The sequence below is a fragment of the Oratosquilla oratoria genome, chromosome 6 (assembly GCF_046742065.1).
Source record: "Oratosquilla oratoria isolate Oo_2021 chromosome 6, ASM4674206v1, whole genome shotgun sequence".
NCBI classification, from domain to species: Eukaryota; Metazoa; Arthropoda; class Malacostraca; order Stomatopoda; family Squillidae; genus Oratosquilla; species Oratosquilla oratoria.
In genome coordinates, this window is record NC_134782.1 from 40,799,029 (window position 1) to 40,806,528 (window position 7,500).

Below are 7,500 nucleotides of genomic sequence, written 5' to 3' on the forward strand. Positions count from 1 at the left end.
GTGAGGAAACCTTTCCTAGAAAGAGTGGGAGGGGGACATGTTGACAACCATAAAGTTATCAGCATGACGCACACGCCCTTCTTCGCGAGCAAGTCTAGGACTCTTGTCGCAGGAGGTCGCTAAAAGAGAAAGGCATTTGTGCAAGTCGACGTGTAAGGTCTTGTCCCAACGTCGTGTCACATCCGACACTATGGTGCAAATTGAAAACCCAAAGTATTAGAAGTCACATCCGGAGGGGGAGGGGGAAATTTATTTCAGCTGAAAGAAATTGTGTGGCGGTCGCCAGAATAAGTACACAAGTCCACATAACGATGGTATTGGTTGAAACTCCTTAGGTGTCGGGTTAGGGAGAGTTGATGAAAATCAGTTGGCGATACCCTGAGTGGATATAAAGATGGGACTATTTCCGAACAGATTAAGTCGCGGGGAAAAGGAGCAAAGAACGATGGTATGGTTTAACGTCACAAACTCTCCCCCCCCCCTTATCGGAAGGCTAGGACGATGTCCCTCACAGAGGACTTTGTAGCGTGGAATTTAATGAACCATGCCCTTGGTTCAGCTTCGCCGGTGGCAGGATTCGAACCGCCATCCCCTCGACCTTCGCCGCAAAAGGTCACATGGCCAGAGTAGTGAAATGTCACGTCGTTCATGGGGTTCAAGGGCTGGAAGGCCTGGAGCCTGGGCTGGAAGGGCTGAGGCCTTGGCTTAAGGACCTGGGCTGGCCGACTGTCGCCCCTCATGGGTAATAAAGCACCGTTGCCAGGGGAAGACTTGATACGGACAGATTATGTTTGGATAGTACTAAACAGGACAGCATCAATCGGGCAGGAATGGATGGGCAAGGCTGACAGCTTGAATGAACCGACGCCTTATGTTTATTTATTAATTAGTTAATTTATTTATTACTTCCTTCGTTGGTACCTCAAGGCTTCAGCCATAAGACAAACAAGGATGAATGAATTGCTCGTCAGGTTGGAGGTCTGGTAGACTTATACGGCAAGGGGCTGGCGAGTTTAGATAGATGGTGACATAATGACTGTCGACAGAACGTGTCAGGGCTGGCATGGTGCTGACAGGGCAAGATTGAGCTGACATAGCGTCGACGGGGCAGGCGTGATCAGGGTTGGTGACGTTAGAGCTAAGAGGGATTGGTATTGAGTAAACGAGGCTAACTCATGGGCGGCGGAATAAGGGCTGTACTGGTACTGGTAGAGTAGGATCTCTCGTCTCTGTCCAGAGATAAAGAGATCTTCCTTCGCAAGTGGGGAAGACTTTGATCGGGGGAGTGGGCAGGGGTGGTTGACATTGGCAGTGGGGGGGGGGGAGATCCAGGGTAGGGTGATGGTGGGGTAGTTCTTAGGAGTATGTCCCTCTCTTCACAGAGTGGCTGTATACACACACACACACTCTCACTCTTACTCTCACTCACTCTCCCTACGTTTTAATATTTCAGTTGTTACTCTCACTGCGAGGCGGATGCGGTCGGTAACCTGTGTAGGAGGTCGTAGATTGAAGACCGTATCTTGTGTTGTCACGCATGGACTCGAGTGGACTTGAACCTACCTCTGTGATCTCTCCACCAGACGCTCAGACCACGCTCCACAATGATTGGATAATTGTTTAAAAGCTGCACTTGGCGAACGGGACTTGGTTGGAAAAGCAAGACTGGGTGTTGTCATCTTAAGTCTCGTTGGACACTGTTGTCAAGGATGACATGTTGGGAATTAGCTACGGACAGAAGGGGTCATATAAGACGGAAGGGTTGGCATTTGCTTCTGTTATTGATGACACAGGCTTTAGATTTGCCACTGTTGTTAATTGGTGGCACTTGCTCGAACGGTGACGATGCTTGTTAGTGGAACAGGCACTGTCCTTGAGAAAGCAAGGAGTGCCATTAACGGTCTTAATGATGATGGGGTGGGGTGCAGGCGGTAGCGAGGTCGACAACATTTTATTTCATTGTACTTTGAAGCGTCATGGCTATTTTTGTACGTGTGGCGTGTTGGTGTCCGCCCTTTTTGTCGTTGGTGCAAGCTCTTTGGCCACGTTGGTTGAGTAAATAGGCTTTCCATCAGCTGGGTAAAAATGACAAGACCACAACTATTGTAATAAAAGATCTACATCATAAGGAAAGGCTTCTTGGAAACACATCGCTTCACAGCGAGCTGACACTCCACCTCTGGTGGACAAGGAGTTGTGTGTGTGTGTGGTAAAAAAAATACTCGTAGATCGGGCTAGATATCAGCTCAGAGCTCTCATCCGGGAGGGTAATAGCTTTCGATCACGAATCCAACGCGTGATCCAGGACCATGGTGAATCACACACATGCGGGGTCAATTCGGGGGTAGGTAATGGCGTTGAGACTTGAATCTGCAAACAGTAAACATTCTTCCCCGCTTTGTTGATGCAGCCACGGGGGTGGGTGATGATTGTAAAGATGGGCGTAATCATGATCATGGTCCTCTTCAGTGTCATGCACCAGCCAGTCGGGTGCATGACCAAGTCATGATCGTCAGCCCCGCCCCGGTTCTTTGTCATGCCCCGCCCCGCGCTTTGGAATCAGTCCTACCACGTGACGTCACAGTGTTTATATATAAGGCCCACGTCACGGTGGCACCATATCCCCTCCCCTTTTCGGCATCACAAACCTATGGCTACGTCAGTGCCACCCTTGCGATCACAATATCATCACACTGAATCACAATCCCGCGTAGTGTCAGCCTGCCTCTTCTCCATGTAAAAATCCACGTTCCATCACAGCCCCACATCCTCACATAAGCCCCCTTCCCCTGACGCGCACACACACACACACACACACACACACACACACACACACACACACACACACACACACACACACACACACACACACACACACACACACACAAGGCACTTGCATGTATGCAAGCACCCATGATGCACAAGCACGCACGCAAACACGGCACCTTAACCTCATTACTCCGATGTCGCCCGCCCCCTGAGTTGAATAAAAACTATTGTATCAAGCTCGTCGGGGTGGGAACACTATTTGTAGGATAAGCTGCCACCGGGCTTGAAGGTTTTAATCACCCTCGTGGTGACTCCTTCAGTCCCCGGGGGAGGGGGGAGGGGGGAAGCGGCCAGCTACCCTTCGGCTGATTTGAGACAGTGTGGCGTCAGCTTGAAGGAAGTCTATAAAGGGTTGCATTGTTGGGAAATGGGTGAACCAAGATCCGAGGGACGGTGGTGCGGTGGGTGGGCGCTCTGGTCAGACTAACTCGGAGTTGGTTTAGGAAGAAAAAGAACAGGAGAACGAGGACGAAGAAGAGGACCGACCCCGGGAGGGAAGGAAGGAGGAAGGGGAGGGAAGACGAAGATGATGAGATCGTTTTCAACACTCCACCCGGTCGTGCTTCTACATTCCTCACTTTCTTTTTCTTCACATGTTGTTACATAAAAATGTTAACTAGGACAGGCTGTGCGAATCGAGTTTGAACAAACTGTGATGAACTGACGACGTTCATTTGTTCTTGCCACAGAACAAACCCTGTCAAGTATTTTCTTGTGAAGAACATGCCAAGTGTTCATCACTTGGAGGAATTATGAACTTGGAGTCTCTCTCTCCTCTCTCTCTCCTCTCTCTCTCTCCTCTCTCTCTCCTCTCTCTCTCTCTCTCTCTCTCTCTCTCTCTCTCTCTCTCTCTCTCTCTCTCTCTCTCTCTCTCTCTCTCTCTCTCTCTCTCTCTCTCTCTCCTCTCTCTCTCTCCTCTCTCTCTCTCCTCTCTCTCTCTCCTCTCTCTCTCTCTCTCTCTCTTTGACTCACCCAAGATAAGAACTCTTTTTATATCTGCAACTTCTGTCTAAAAAAAAGTGGGCTACTGTTGGTGGGAAAATGAAACCTTCCCTTCTGGGGCTGTTGTAATTGGGGACTCTTTATCCTCCTTCCCCTTAACCCCCCCCCCCCCACCTCCTTTCCAGACGCTTTCGGACCAGAACATCCCATCCCCCCCTCAAGTCTGGCTTACTCTGCTATTGTATTCAATGAACTTTCCATTAATGCAAGTCAGGCTGCAACCTGACTTGTCAACAAAGAGCAACAGCCTCTTCTGGCTGGAGGGACGCTCTTGGCATATTTTGTTCTCGTCATCTTGTTCAGATCAAGGGAACAGTAAAGAACAGAAGAATGAAACGTTTATGGTGACTTACGAGTTGTTAAAGAGTTGAATGGTCATGCAGTCATGACAAGTGCATAGATTTCATGAATAATTGCAACGCTGCTGGTCCTGTGTAAAAAAAGAAAAAAAAATCGCTCCATTCTACAACTTTTAGACGTCATTCCTCCGAAATTTAAGTTATTCTCATTAATTTTCATTTCCTCCTTTCAACCTTCTCTCCCTACCCCCCATCCCCAAGCATTCCTGAGCATGCTCGTAAGGGTGTTTGTTGGAGGGAGCAGTGAGCCAGCCTCAGGCATGGACTCCTAAAAGGAGGAGGAGTAGGAGTAGGATTGAGAGCCCTGGAGAGCATAACTAACTTGTAGTGCGTACTGTAGAGCACCTTGGCTGGCGTGTGCAGACCATTCTACACAAATAAGGTCATACTTGACACACACACATACACACATACACACACACACACAATCCAATTACACGTTAACGCCAACCTGCTTCAAATCCACTCATGTTGTCATATGGATAGGCTGCCTCTCACGCAGACAGATCCCCCAGCCCGTTTTGCACGCACACACGCACATATATGTGCACCCCACATGCACACACGCGCACACAACGATCGCAGATGCACCATGCACGCACACACTTGCGTACTTTCTTTATTCGTATACTTTCACTTTCATAAACTTTCTCCATACTTTCACTCTTGTTGATGCTCACATTCCTCCATGAGTTGATTATATTCACGCCTTACGGGTCTGGTGAAGAGAGATTGAATAGACAATTAGAATTAAATCAACTAGAGATACTCGGATTATTTCAGAACATTGATGTTCTTCAGGACTTCATTCCTGCGTTCCTTGTACAGCTTCTTGTGCCTTCTCGTACGTGTTATAAACTGAAGATGTCTGGAACTCGAAATATTTTAAGAGTCTTGGGTTTAAGATTTCTTCACTCGGGTCTGCCTTTTAGGAGAACATGTTAGGAGTTTTTGAAGACGTGTTTATGTTCCTGTAATGGGCCCACTGGTCAGCACCCGGACGAAATGGCCCCGTGGAAAGACGTCGGGTAGGATCGTCTCCTGTCATCTGTCAATGAAATTCTGTTAAGTTTAGAAGACGTATGTTTAACTCGCGCCCAGGTCTCCAGTCGGCACTGAAGTTGCCCCAACATGGAATCGGCCTGGAAATAGAGGCACAAAGAACATATTACCTTGCATTACCCAACGCAGACACTGATATGAGTACTGTAGATTTTTCTTCAGTGAGTAAACTTTGGATCAATAGGTTAGGGAGTGGACAGTGGGAGGTCAGGGAGTGGGGGAGGGAGGGGGGCTTGCCGTGAGCCCCCTGCAGAAGAATCGGGATATTAAATTCTTCCTTAATATCAGCTTAAGTTTTTTAGTCTACCATTTTCTTGGTATCTTTCATGAGGTGGGGATGGGGGGGTTAGATGTATATACCAATATGGGGGCGATAGAATCGTGAATTTTGAAAATGTTCATTAACTTTTTGCAGTTAAAGGGCTCGCGTGGAATTGATTTATAGGACATTCGTTCCCTCTTAGAATGAAAATGTTTTCTCCTCTCTTCTCTCTCTCATCTCTCTCCTCTCTCTCCTCTCTCCTCTCTCTCCTCTCGCTCTCTCTCTCGCTCTCTCTGATTTATTTGTTTGTGTATCGCACCGAGGCGTATACAAGTGGTCGCGCAGTGGCTTGCATTATATATATATCCTTCACACCCGGTCTTCTGCTCGACCCTTTCTACCCTGCTTGGTCCATCTTTTCTTTCCTTCTTTCCTCCCTCCCTTCTTCCCTCTCTTCCTTCCTTCCTCCCTTCATTCCTTTCTCTTTCTTCCTCCCCTCCTCCTTGTTTCTTTATTCTCGTTTGTACTCCCTCGCCCCCTCTTTCCTCCTTCAAGAGTTTCTCCAACTCTTCTTATCACCCTTCCCCCCCTGCACTTCATCGCCCCCCCCCAGTCTCGCACCTTTCCCTGCCTACCTATACATAATGCTTACACATGCATGCATGCATACTTGTACACACGCATACATGCGCACACGAGCACACATACGCGCACACATCCACATACACACACTTGTACATTCACTCACACGCACACGTGCACACGCGCATTCATGCACACACGCACTTACACGCACATACATGCACATACACTCTCGCATACCCGCACAACGCTTGGGTCCGTCTCTCGGGCTTCACACCAGTAAAGATAGCCTCGCTTGGCGGAGGTCATTACGACGGCGTGGGGCCATCGCGGGCGGCCCGGGCTGTTGTGTGGCGGCGCGGCTGGGTATTAGGGCGGGCGTGAGCGGGCGGGCGGGCGGTCTGGCTGGCAGGCATCAAGTTTCCTCTTCTTGTGCTCGCGATGCTCCTCGACTTGAGGGAGAGGGGAGGGGAGGTGTCCCTCGACCCCCATACGTCGACCCTCGAGAGACACCAGCGTCCAATGTGGAGATGGACGGGTGATGGAGGTCCAACTTTTCCTTCTCTTCTCTCTTCCTCCTCCTCCTCCTCCTCTTCCTCCTCCTCCTCTTCCTCCTCCTCTTCATCCTCCTCCTCTTCATCCTCCTCCTCTTTTCCTCCTCTTCCCTCTCCTCTTCATCCTCCTTCTCCTCTTCCTCCTCCCTCCTTTTCTCTTCCTCCTCCTCCTCTTCCTCATCATCCCTCACTTCTCCCTCTTTCTCTTTCTCTTCCTCCTCTTCCTGTTCCTGTTCTCCTCCTCTTCCTCCTTCTAACTCCCTGACTCCCTTCTCCACATGGGTAGAAATAATTTTGCCCATGGTTCCCTCCCTCCCTCCCTCTCTCTCCCTCCCTTCTTCCTGTCAACGTCGGCGTGCCAATGTGACCTTAACTCGTCGGGTTGTCCAAATTGATGAACAGAATCCCCTGGTTGAGCAAAGAACATATCCGAAGGGGAGACGACTGTGAAGAGCATAGGTTGATCTGAACGAGTCGTTTATAAGTAGTATTTAGTCGACATGTGCAGTAGTTGGCTCCAACGCCCGCACTTCGGAAGGACCCCCCTCATCCCCCCCATCCCCTCTGTTAATAGATTATACCCTGAGGGTGTCGTCAGAGTGCCACCGGGTTGAAGTGCCAAGGATCATATCCGTATCATGGCACTGCCGTGGCCCTCGCTCGCCTCCTGGTCTGATTATGCGGTGCACTCAGAGGGTTTATTTGTGTTTCTGTTCCTCGATTGCTCTGCATAAGGGACTCCTAGACTGCAGGGCAATGTTGCGTGAAATATACGCCTCCCCTTCACCTCTTCCTCCTCTTCCTCCTTCTCCACCCTTTCCACCACCTCCATCTCCTCCTCTTCCTCCTC

At 49.5% G+C, this 7,500-nt stretch overlaps 1 protein-coding gene across 26 annotated transcripts in view; it reads left to right on the plus strand.

Annotated features, from left to right (window-relative positions):
• Zasp52 (Z band alternatively spliced PDZ-motif protein 52) overlaps positions 1-7,500 on the plus strand; it is a 244,275-nt gene that overhangs the window by 128,962 nt on the left and 107,813 nt on the right. The window lies entirely within an intron of this gene.